The following is a 13,472-nucleotide window of genomic DNA, read 5'->3' as shown; positions in this document are numbered from 1 at the left end:
TTTAGAAGGATTATCACCTAAGTTTTCATCATAAGTCATAGTTTTAAGAACAAACGTGTGGAATTCCCTCGTTGCTCAGTGAGTTATGGATTTGGCATTATCACTGCTGTGGCTCTCGTTGCTGCTTTGGCTCGGGTTCGGTCCCTGGTTTGGGATCTTCCAAATTCCATGGGCATGGCCAAAGTTGGGGGAGGGTTAGGGAACCTGGGTCCCCAGTCTTTATGAAGTCCTTGCTGTGGGCAGAGACCTAAGATCTCATAGGAGGCCCCAACTGGCCTAACATTCCACTGATTAAGCAGCACACCACATACCAAAGAAGTTTGGGGGAGCAGAAATCAGCTGAGGAGAAAAAAATAACGAATCTGTATGAGGCTACTAAATAATAGCACAAGTGATTGTAACATAGTATTTTTTGGAGGGCAGACACACCCATGTCCTATAGAAGATCCTGAGTCAGGGATCAGATCTGAGCAGCAGCTGAGACCTATGCCACAGCTGTGGCAATGCCAGATCCTTAACCCACTGTGCTGGGCGGGGGATTGAACCTGTGATTCACCAGCCACCCAAGCCACTGCAGAGACAATGCAGGATCCTTAACCCATTGTGCCACAGCGGGAACTCCTATAGCATAGTATATTGAATTGAGATTATAATCGCACGCTGTATGACAAGGGTTGGGCATCCGTGGTGAGTTGAGTGCTATGGGAATTGAGAAGGGGCCCGTTCAGCATGTGTTGGCAACATGTTATCATGACGAGTATGAAGTGTTCCGGCAGCAGATTCCCAGATTGAACTCCTTCCTCTAGGACACTCAAAAGGGTGTGGCCTCAGGCAAAGCAATGACCCTTTCGGTGTTTGTTTTGTCATGGTAGAATCCAGGTGAAACTGACATTTATGACTTCAATGCAGCCAGAACCCAGATTGGGACTTGAACCCATAGGCTGGGACTTGAATACAGCCAAAGCCAGATTAGGACTTGAATCCATGGTTTTTTAATTAGAATCATTCACCTGGTGTCTGGACTTACTGAGGCTCAGGTTCTTTGTGTCTCAGCACAAAAGGAACTCAGCGAGAGGCAAAGTGATAGGTAAGAAATAGATTTATTAAGATAGGACGCTTGTGAGAGATGCAAGCGGGTGGGGAGAGAAGTTCTGGCCCATGGATTAGGTGTGCAACAGTTTTATAATCCAAGGAAAGTGGGAAGTAGAAAAAGACCGCCTCTTCCTCTTTCTTGGAGTAGATGGCAGGCTTACATCATTAGCTTCTCCTTGGTATCCAGTAAGAGAGCATTTGACCCTATGGAGTCAAACTAGGACTGTCGTGGAGCTTCTGCAAACCAGTGGAAGGGGGGTAACATAGGCTTAAATATGTTGAATCATCTCAGGTTTCTGGATAATGAGGGTCTCCCACTTTGGAAAGTCATCTTTCCCTTAAATTCCTGTCCTTGGAATTTAAGGATCATTATCTTGCTGAACTTGAATGCAGGCCTCATCTTATCTTTCACTGAATGATCTGAGGCACATCTTGTGCTTTTGTTTATGGTTTTATAGTTAAGCAAGGCTGCTTAGTTCTGATGGCTTTCTTGAGTGATTATTAACTTACAGGGATCTCCCAAAGTCCCCTAGGTTTCCCTCTCTATCTGTGGTCCCCTACTGGGACTTCTATGCCTACCTGTGTAACTACTCCATCCCTATCTCTGATACTATATTTAGGTTGTTACGAGGATTAAATAAGATAGTGCATGTGATGTCTTAGCGTAATGTTGCCCCATGTTAAATGCCCACTGAGTGTTAGCTTAAAAAAAAAGGCAGGCTGTGTGTGTGTGTGCGTGTGTGCATGTGCGTATATGTGTTTGAGTGTGTGATGTCAGCAGATGTTCTTATTTGGAAGGAACAGAAAACTAGTTACTTAAGTAGGAGATATTTTGCTGGAAGGCTATAAGGTAGCTTCAAAAGGGCAGGAAACCTGAATCAAGAAGCCAAGGGCAGGAGTTCCCGTCATGGCGAAGCAGAAGTGAATCTGAATAGGAACCATGAGGCTGCAGCTTTGCTCCTTGGCCTTGTTCAGTTGGTTAAGGATCCAGCATTGCTGTGACTGTGGTGTAGGGTGCAGCTGTAGCTCTGATTCAAACCCTAGCTGGGAACTTCCATATACCGCAGGTATGGCTCTAAAAAGATAAATAAATAAATAAAGCCAAGGGCATGGAGTTCCCATCGTGGCTCAGTGGTAAGGAACACGACTAGTATCCATGACAATGCATACTGGTTCCATACATGGCCTCACTCAGTGGGTTAAGGATTCAGTGTTGTCGTGAGCTGTGGTGCAGTTTGAAGATGCAGCTCACATCCTGTGTTGCTGTGGCTGTGGTGCAGCCCTGGTCTGAGAACTTCCGTACACTGCAGGTGTGGCCCTAAAGAGACCAAAAAAAGAAGAAGAAGAAGAAGAAGAAGAAGCCAAGAGTGGGGAGTTCCCATTGTGGCTCAGTGGTAAGGAAGCCAACTATTATACATGAGGATGAGGGTTCATTCCCTGGCCTCACTCAGTGGGTTAAGGATCCAACATTGCCACAAGCTGCAGCTCTGATTCAACCCCTAGCCTGTGAACTTTCATATGCCATAAGCGTGGCCCCATTCAAAAAAAAAAAAGCTGCAACAGAAGAAGAGGGCAAGGGCAGCGGGGTCACTAAAATGACTAAGTCCTGTCTCCCACCAAGACTCACACAAGGAGGATGTCCCCCAAATAGGAAGGGGACGAAATGTTGGGGAGCTCCTTGATTATCAAATACCTGCTAACATGGGTGCTATGTTTGGGGGAGTCAGAGTGGATTTCATGCATTTGACAGTGAGGGATAATAGGAGGAAAGCCTCATGTATTCAATGGGCACAGAGTCAGAATACAGATGAAACCTGGTGAATCTAAAATTCCAGTTAGGAGTTCCCATCGTGGCTCAGCGGTTAATGAACCCGACTAGTATCCATGAGGATGCGGGTTCATTCCCTGACCTCGCTCAGCAGGTTAAGGATCCCATGTTGCCATGAGCCGTGGTGTAGGTCGCAGACGTGGCTCGGATCCTGCGTTGCTGTGGCTGTGGTGTAGGCTGGTCGCTACAGCTCCGATTTGACCCCTGGGCTGGGAACTTCCATATGCCACGGGTGCGGCCCTAAAAAAACAAAAAAATAAACTAAAATAAAATTCCAGTTAGGCGTTCCCATTGTGGCTCAGCCGATTACGGATCCTGGCCTGGGAACTTCTGTATGCGGTGGGTGCAGCCAAAAGAATAATAAATGAAATTCCAGTTAAGATTATAAGACCAGGAAAATGAAAGGAGGCATGAGTGGAAGGGAAGGCAGGATTTCTAATTCTTCCCCTGAAGCAGCTTCACCAGCAGGGAGAGGAAAATGAACTCTTACCTCTGAAGGGCCAGCAGGAGCAGCCCAAAGTCACCTGCCACAAACTCAAATGCCCTATTTGGTCTTTAAAGTTTGTTTTTGTTTTTGCTTGGTTTTTTTTTTGTTTGTTTGTTGTTTTGCTTTGTTTTTTAATGGCCGCACCTGCAGCATGCAGAAGTTCCCGGGCTAAGGGTCTTTAAAATTACTGTGATTTATTGTACTATTCTGGTTCATAATATGTTCTTTTTTTTTTTTTTTTTTTTTTTTTGTCGTTTTAGGGCCACACTCACAGCATATGGAAGTCCCCAGGGTAGGGGTCGGATTGGAACTGCAACTGTCTACCTAACCACAGCCACAGCAACACCAGATCTGAGCCATGTCTGTGACCTACACCACAGCTCATGGCAATGTTGGATCCTTAACTCACTGAATGAGGCCAGGGATTGAATCTGCGTCCTCACGGATGCTAGTCAGATTCATTTTTGCTGGGCCACGATGGGAACTCCTGTTCATTTTAATATATAATCTGATTTAGGTTCTCTGTACTACACTGTTTAATTTTTCCCTTCAAATCTTTAGGTTTAAGTAAAATGGATGTTACAGAAAAATATATTTTATCTGCATGACTTCATACATCCCCACTCAAAGTGGCTTTGTCCTCTCTAGGGGGGATATGCACATTTTCAGGCATTCATTCATCAAATGTTGGTTAAGTGCCTCCTGTGAGCCAGATGCTAGGTGCACAGAAGTGAGTGGTAACAAGTGAGGCCCCTTCCCGCGTGGAGTGATGGTCCAAGTCGTGGGCCAGTCACAGGAGCATGAGTCCTAAAGGGCTGTGACCAATGCGGCTAGAGAAATACGGATGGGGCAGACCACAGAGTCAACCTCAACTCGACAAATTCTAGGCCTTGGAGAGCCAAAGAGTTTCTATCAAGTAGGAGAGACAGACAGGAAGAGAAGAAAATTAGACTCAGAAAGTGGGCAGAGAAGTTCCTGTCATGGCTTAGCAGTTAATGAACCCGATTAGTATCCGTGAGAATGTGGGTTTGATCCCTGGCTTCGCTCAGTGGATTAAGGATCGGCGTGATCGTGAGCTGTGGTGTAGGTCGAAGATCCAGCTTGGATCTCACATTGCTGTGGCTGTGGTGTAGACCAGCGGCTGTAGCTTCGATTGGACTGCTGGACTGGAACATTCCATATGCCTTGGGTGCGGCCCTAAAAGGACAAAGGACAAAAGAAAGAAAGAAAGAAAGAAAGAAAGAAAGAAAGAAAGAAAGAAAGAAAGAAAGAAAGAAAGAAAGAAAGAAAGAAAGAAAGAAAGAAAGAAATAGAAGAAAAGAAAGAAATGAGGGAACCAGCCACCGAGATCCCTGGGGGACGGGCACTCCATGCAGAGTGAACGCATGTGCAACGTGGAGGCAGGAACGTCCCTGTCAGTTCCAGTAAGAGCAGGAAGGTCAGTTAGTCTTAGAGAATGAGGGGAAGAGAAACAGGAGATAAGCTAAAAGCAGTAATGGGATCCCCTTCACGCTGGGCCTTGAAAGTCATAATAAGGACTCAGGCTTTTACTCAAGTGATACAGGAACTGCCCATCGCGGAGCCGAAGAGGGACGTGATGGGACTTAAAATTGAACAGGGTCACTCGGGCTAATTTTTGAGAATAGATTTCAGAGACAAGGGCAGACGCAGGGAAACTGATGTCGTGTTGTAATCTGGGAAAGAAATGACAGGGGCTCCGAACAAAAGGGTTGCAATGGGGGTGGTGAGAAGTGATCTGTTTCTGAGTAGAATTTGATGGTAGGGTCCATAAAATTTGCTGGTGGATCCATTACAGTGTCTGTGTGTGTGAGAGAGAGAGAGAGAAAGAGAGAGAAGAGAAGGTGGAAAGAGAGAAAGGGCAAGGAGAGAGAAACCAAGCCTACGTCTAAGCATTTTGGCTGAGCAGCTGGAAAAAAAAAGGAAGGATCTTGACGGGGAAGACAGCAGGGAGGTGGATTTGGCAGCTCAGTTGGGACCCGTTAAATTAGTGATATCAATTAATTGTTGGATAGTGGGTTGGAACTCCTGGGGAGTGGTCTGCACTGGAGATAAAAATCTAAGAATGATGATAGGTGGTGTTTAAAACTCTGAGATCCACTAGGGAGTGAATACGTAGAAAAAAAGAAGAGCTCCAAGACAGACAGGCAGAGGCTGAGGAGTTGAGGAAGGAGAAACTATTACAGGAGACGAAGCAGCCAGAAATGTGGGAGGAAAACCCGGAAGCGTGCTGTCCCACAAGCCAAGTGAAGAAAGCGTGTCCAGGAGGAAGGTGCTGGAAGATTATCCGCGTGTACCTTGAAATTGCTAAGACTTAAGACAGGGGTAGGTGAGCCGGAGAAGGTGAGACAGGTATTAAAATAATCAAAAGGTGATAAGGATGACTGGAGGCTAAGTGTTCCAGTCCAAGGACAAGATCCTCACAGCCGAGGCAAAGGCAGGGAGGAAAAGAGCCCTGCCCACCCCCAAGCCCCATGGGGCCCCCAGGGCAAAGGGGGGGGAGGGGAGTGGGGGCTGTGTCCCCAGGGGACAGAGCTAAGATTCAGGTCTGGAGGGGAAGGGAACGCTTCAGAGAGGCTTGGGGAAGGAGGGTTTTGCTGATGATTGCCCCCTGTTCCAGAGGGTGGGTCAAAGGGTTACAGGAGATGGGGAGGGGTGCAGCTGAGGTTAGAAAAGGGGATGGAGTTGGACTCCCAGGGGTGAATGATGACCTGCAAGTTCCAGGTCTTGTGGATGGACATCAGATGGAATAAAGGACATGATGGGGTTAGGCCTGCTGGTCCTAAGGCAGAGAGCAAAGGATCTGGGAGTCTTTTTTTTTTTTTTGGCTTTCTTGTCCTTTTGTTGTTGTTGTTATTTCTTGGGCCGCTCCCGCGGCATATGGAAGTTCCCAGGCTAGGGGTCCAATTGGAGCTGCAGCCACCAGCCTACGCCAGAGCCACAGCAACGCGGGATCCGAGCCGCGTCTGCAACCTACACCACAGCTCACGGCAACGCCGGATCGTTAACCCACTGAGCAAGGGGCAGGGACCGAACCCTCAACCTCATGGTTCCTAGTCGGATTCGTTAACCACTGCACCACGACGGGAACTCCAGATGTGGGAGTCTTAACAAGAGCTGGATGGGTTCTGGGGCTCCTCTGTCCCATGGCTGCTGGGAGAGGTGTGGATTCTGGAGTAGGGGGGCGGGTCTTACTCTGAACTGGGCCTTATTTAATCCCAACAACACCGTGGTGAAGGGAGTACTGTTGTTACTCTGCTTTTACAAAAGAAGATATATTCATGGAACTCCTGCTGTGGTACAATGAGATCTGCAGCGTCTTGGGAACACTGGGATGTGGGTTCAATTCCCAGCCAGGCACACTGGGTTAAGGATCCAGCATTGCCACAGCTGCAGTTTAGTTCATGGCCATGGCTCAGACCTGATCCCTGGCCTAGGAACTCCATATGCTACAGGACGGCCAAAAAAAAAAGGAGATATATTCAAAGAGCAATGAGGAGTTCCCTGGTGGCTCAGGTGGTTAAGGATCCAGCTTGGGTCACTGCTGTGGCTGGGGTTTGATCCCTGGCCCCGGAACGAAAGCAGTGAAGATGTAAAAGCAACGGGACTTGCTGAATGAAGGCCTTAAATTGCAGGTTGAATCATGTCTTTTTAGGGCTGCACCCACAGCATATGGTGGTTCTCAGGCTAGGGATCAAATCGGAGCTGTAGCTGCCAGCCTACACCACAGCCACAGCAACGCAGGATACGAGGCACGTCTGCAGCCTACACCACAGCTCATGGCAATGACAGATCCTTAACCCACTGAGTGAGGCCAGGGATCAAACCTGCATCCTCATGGATGCTGGTCAGATTTGTTTCTGCTGAGCCACTGTGGGAGCTCCTAAATCATGTCTGAATCTCCGGTAAGGGCCCTGAGGGAGGCTCTTTGGGTGTGAAAGTGGGAAGAAGGGACTGGGAAGTGGGTTCCTACTGGACAGGCCGAAGGTGCCGGCAGAGGATACTGACACGTGGGCATGGGTTGAGGATGATCGGGGGTATGGAAGTAGGCTTGGCTTAGGCGAGAGAGCAGGAGAGTGTGATCTGGAAGTCAGCAGTCCCAGCCAGAGCAGATCTTTCCATCACAGAACTTCCCCGGGTAGAGATCTTCCCACCACCGGGAAAATGGAATTGTTTTTTAGGGGTGAGAAACAAGAGGAGATGAGAAGTGGATTTCAATTTAGGAACTTGATAAACCCCCGGCTGTTGCCCTCCAACCACCCATATAATACCTTTTCACTTGGCATGCTCTGAAGGATCCTCGTTCAATTTTATTGTGGGTGGAAAGCATGTGCTTTTGAAAGATTGCTTTAACAGTGACCTCTAGTGTTACAAAGAGATCTCTGCGAACAGACCAGCCAGTCTGAAAAATGGAAATTCCCTTACCCCAAGAGTCATTGCAGAGATTCATTGTGCCGGAAGATGCTTTAATAAATTATTCAGTCTATCTCTCTCCCTTTAGGTAGGACATCGCTCGAACAATTCCAGGTCACTTCCCTTCAAGGAAGATGTAATGGAGCTTGGGAAAGCGCAGAGAATGACAACTCGGGTAAATAAGGAGAAAAATGCACTTTCCTGGGAGAAGAGTTTTTTTTTTTTTTTTTTTTAAGATGAAGAAAAATACCCTGCAGACTAGAAAGCTGACATGTAGGAAACACCGAGCTAGTAGAATCAATCTCCAAGTGTGAGATCTTTTTGAAACCTAGAAGAGAGGGCTTTGTGTAATAATAGTACTTGTCACTTTTGAATATCTGCTCCAGGTATGGGTACAACCACCCTTAAGGTAAGAACCACTGTTGTTGTTGTTGTTTTGTCTTTTTAGGGCCACACCTGGGCACATGGAGGTTCTCAGCCTACACCACAGCCACAGCAACGCCAGATCTGAGCTGCATCTGTGATCTACATCACAGCTCACAGCAACGCCGGATCCTTAACCCACTGAGTGAACCCAGGGATCAAACCTGTGTCTTCATAGATGCTAGTCAGATTCGTTTCCACTGAGCCACGATGGGAACTTAAGAACTACCATTATTATCTCCATTTTGGAGATAAGGAAACCGAGGTCCCGCAATCAATTAATTAACCAAGGTGACACGGCTGAAAGGGGACACAGTCAGGATTGGAACCGGACTTCCTGACTGCCAAGTCTGCACTCCTAACTTGGTTATAGACAAGCAGCCCTGGAGTAATCCGGAATGCTAACTTGGAGTGCATGGGAATCGGGAAATCGGTAAAGGATAAATGTATAAATTTGTTCATGAAAAGTGTGGCTGTGGACACGGCAGTCTGGGAACGACAGGGATGTTCCAGGCGTGGCTGGTTCCTTTCATTTCTCACCCAGTGCTCCTCTGTGCTAGCGAACCCCAGATCCATGTACCTTCAGAGAAGAAACCCTCTGCAGATGGAGCCATGTCTTTCAATTTTTTGAAATCCTCACTAGCAGAAAAATTCTTCATGTCTAATCGAAATCCTTCCTGTTGATGAGCATTTTCTTTTATTCTGTCATCAGTGAAGGTAGAAAACAGGTGGAACACTATCCCTAAGTCACTCTCCAGCCTTCTGGTCTACCAGCCTTCATCGTTCCCCCATCCAAGGACTTCGTGATGCAACAGTAGCGCGTCTGACTCCAGAGTCCCCATCCTTTCAATTCTCGCCATAGGTCTGTTGTCTGTCTTGAGGCTTTAATGCATTTTATGGGAGCATTTTCAATCCTAAAGAGCAGTTTTGTGTTTCTGTAATTAATAAATCATAAGAAGCCTTCCTTCATAATATTTACACAATATTTCACATTTTCAAAGGACTTCCATAAACTTTATTTTGCGTGCGTCTCATGTGTCCCTGTTTCACAGAAAAGAAAGTGAGGCTCTGGGAAGTGAAGCAATTTGCCTAAGGTCCCATAAGGGAAGAGCGGAAAAATAACAAGGTTGACAAGAAAAGAGGCTGCGTGTTATCTGATGACTCAGAACATCAGAAGCATTTTTTTAGAAGGCATGTAAGGGTTGGAAAATAACCCCCATTTTGCCTCTTCTGTTTGTTTTGGTAGCTATCAGTATTTAGCAATAGAAATATCTAGCGAACCAAACAAAAGCACAGCCTCCCTTTCCGGGCTTTCATTTTCATAGCTGGAGCCCAGAGCCTCTCCTTCAACTTATGGGACTTAGCTGCCAACTCAGTGTCACCTAACTATGATTATGGTGCTGGGTACTGTTCCAACCCCCTTCCCCTTGTCAACACATGCGATCTCCACAACCACCCTGTGAGATGCGGGCTAGTTCTCTCTCCCATTCTTTCAGATGAGGAAAGGGCACAAATACATTCAATAATTTGCTCAAAGTTTTGAAGATAGTCCTGGTCAAGAGAAAGGTAAAATGCAAGTCAAGTCTATCTAAATCCTGCTTTTAAGCAGTAAGAATCCATCACAGGCTATGACCCATTATGATGCAGTGGAGGCAGGACGATATGCTTCCTTTGATGCTTGAGGAATTTGGGTCTAAGTGAGGTGAAGTCATTTAGTGTTGGTCACACAGCAAGGCAAGGCTGGTACCCACTGTCATCCTCTAATGGTCATTCCAGTTGCTACAGTGGTAAATTTTTACATACAGGTTGGCAATGCTGTTGCCTCAAGTCCTCCTCGCCCCCCAAGAATCTCCATCACCCCAGCTGCCCAGTGTTCTCCCCTGCAAGCCCTCCCAAGCTCCCTACAGTCTGGCAACTCCAGGGCTCCCTTCTCCAGTGATGGTTTTTTTCTTGGCTCTGGCAGGCTCCCTTTGGGAGCTGGAGTCAGGAAGATAGGAGGGGGACTGAAGGTAGGGGAGAGGCTAGAGGGGGGCAGCCCAAGCAGGGGGCTTTGAGTGGCGTCTGTCTACTTGCTTGACTAAGTTATGATGTTGAGTTGTTTATAAAAGATCAGGGAGTCGCATCTTGCCTTGAATTTCGTAGGGGATTACCATGGCTCCAAAACAGACAAGTGGAGGCAGCTGGGGAGGGGTTACCAAATAAGGAGGTGTTGTTTTGCTAAAAAAGAGAGTCTCTGAAATGGGCCAGTAGTTATAAATATCAGTGCCTATAGGCTGATGTAAGAGATGAATGGTAAAAGCTGGACCGTGTTTTTTTTGTTTGTTTGTTTTTTGTTTTTGACCACAACCAAGACTGGTGGAAGTTCCTGGCCCAGGGATCAAACCCATGCCACAGCAGTGGCCCAAGTCACTGCAGTGACAATGCCAGATCCTTAACCCTCTGAGCCACAAGGGAACTCCAGAAGCAAGACTATCTTAGAAGAGACCTGAGCATAATTAATTCTTGCAGGTGGAAATCCTCTGAGTTAGTTCCAAAGCTCCTCAAGCATGACGTGGAAAAAAAGGACAGCAGACAAGGCATCCATCCATCTTACAGATATACTCTCAGGGCACAAGGAAGCAAACAGAAGCAAAATCAGGATAAATGGCACTGGATGAGAAGGTGATGATGGATGACCAACGCATGGAGCCTGAACACTAGCAAGGGGTGTGTGAACAAGTGTTACTTACTCAATGAAGAGATTGCACCCAGATTCGCTTATTGAGTTGAATAACCTCATTCTTGCAAGGGTATAGAAGAAAGAGAACTGGGTCGTAAAAAGCACAAGATGTTTGAGTATTTTCCTGAGGCTGCTCACTCAGTGACTTACAGCAACAAAAATCTATTCTCCTCCAGTTCCAGAAGCCAGAGTCCAAAATGGAGCTGTCAGCAGGGCCGTGCTCCTGCTGGAGGATCTAAGGAACCAACTTTCCTTGTGTCTTCCAGCGTCTGGCAGCCCCTGGTGTTGTGTGGCTTGTGACACTTCAATCTCCGCCTCTGTCTTTACCTGGCCTTCTTCCTTGTGGGTCCCTTGTGTCTTTTCCTATTTTCCCTTTTTTTTCAGGCCTGCACTTGTGGCATATGGAAGTTTCCAGGCTAGGGGTTGAATCAGAGCTACAGCTGCTGGCCTACACCACAGCCACGGCAACGCCATGTATCGAACCCGCAACCTCTTGGAAAGAAGATCTATTCATGGAACTCCTGCTGTGGCGCAATGAGGTCTGTGGCATCTTGGGAGCACTGGGATGTGGGTTCCATCCCCGGCCAGGCACATTGGGTTAAGGATCCAGCATTGCCACACTGAACGAGGCCAGGGATCAAACCCGCAACCTCATGGTTCCTAGTTGGATTGGTTAACCACTGAGCCACAACGGGAACTCTTTCTTGTGCTTTTGCAAGTCATACCTAAAAAGCATAATGCCCTTGAAAATGCCCTTTTTTCCCCTCCCTCCCCCTCTCCTACCATCATGCCAGAGTCTAATATAGCATGGTATGAGACAGATATAAGTATCCTTTTGCATTGAGCTGGCCGGTAAATTAGCTTATGCTAAATGGCTGTCTGCCCGTGACTGTCAACTCTATCATCCTTGTCAGCCTCCTTTTCCTTCCCTTAGACATTTCGTTTCACTGTGGATGACATTTCATTTCATTCTCAATACCGTTGCATCTCCTTGAAAGTAGGAAGGTTTTCAGTGAGCATGCTCACTGACCCTTCTGAAGCTGACAAGGAGACTCATTGGAAACACGTCCAGTAATACAGCACTGCTTGGCTTCCTTTCCAGTTTCTTCCAAGCTCATCTACACTGCAGAGGCTGAGTGCAGAAAAAGGAGTACCTCTTCCACCTGTGATCAACTCCCCAGACTCAATGTAAGCCTTCATTTTAGCCACCTGCCCTCCAGGATAAGCTGTCACATGAAGGTCTTTAATGACTAGCGGGCAAAGGCCATCCAGGAATCAGAAATCAATAGATATTTTCTGAGCCATTACAGTGTGACCTTGGCTGTTGGTCTCAGAGTCATCTTAGGAGCACATGATCACTATGCTTTATGATAACAAGAAAAGATCCATATTCCTAGTGTAGCGACTTTCCAGAAGTTCCCTGTAAATATTCTAGGGATTTAATGTCTTCCCATCTCTTCAGTCCAGATACAGAATCACTTTTTTTTTTTTAAGGTCCACACATGTGACCTATGGAAGTCCCCAGGCTAGGGGTCCAATTGGAGCTGCAGCTGCCAGCCTAAACCACAGCCACAGCAACACCAGATCTGAGCCGCATCTGTGACCTACCCCACAGCTCAGAGCAACGCCGGATCCTTAACCCACTGAACAAGGCCAGGGATCGAACCTGCATCCTCATGGATACTAGTCGGGTTGGTTACTGCTGAACCACAATAGGAACTCCAGAATCACTTTTTCACACAACTATTTATTGAGGTCTTATTGGCCTTAATTACAGCATGTGGACGTTCCCTGGCCAGGGATCAAACCCCAGCCACAGCAGCAACCTGAGCCACTTCAGTGAAAACACCAGATCTTTAACCCACAGTGCCACAAGAGAACGCACTTTGAATTCCAGCTTGATCAGTTACTAGTTTCCCCATGTGGGAAATCAGGTTACTCTCTGCCTCACAGGGTTATTGCTATTTGGGTATGATATGAAATAATGAACATAAAATTCTCAGTACAGGGCCAGGCACATGCTAAGCATCCATTATAGGTGGCTAGTATTGCCATTATCATGGAAGAAATAAAAGGGCGGAAAGAGAAGTTTGTGAGACGATGAAGAAACTAACCACTCCCATGTAGCAGCTGAGCTAGCCACAGCTCCCCAGATTATATCATTAACTCAGTGATTTTTTTTTTTAGAGTTATCATCTGACCCAGCAATCCCACTCCTCTGGACATATCTGGAGAAAACCCTAGTTCTAAAAGATACATGCACTGCAATAGCAGCACTATTCACAATAGCTAAGACATGGAAGCAACCTAAATGTCCATTAACAGAGAAATAGATAAAGAAGATGTGGTATATATAGACAATGGACTACTACTCAGCCATAAAAAAGAATGAAATGATGCCATTTACAGCAACATGGCTAGACCTAGAGATTCTCATACTAAGTGAAGTCAGACGGAAAAAGACAAATATGATATCACTTATGTGTGGAACC

Source organism: Sus scrofa, chromosome 8 (assembly GCF_054392235.1).
Source record: "Sus scrofa isolate SSC_HxYL_T2T_F1_AM1 chromosome 8, Sscrofa_HxYL_maternal_Yorkshire_Landrace_v2.0, whole genome shotgun sequence".
NCBI lineage: Eukaryota > Metazoa > Chordata > Mammalia > Artiodactyla > Suidae > Sus > Sus scrofa.
The sequence above is the reverse complement of the archived record's forward strand: the minus strand, read 5'-3'. Positions refer to the sequence as shown.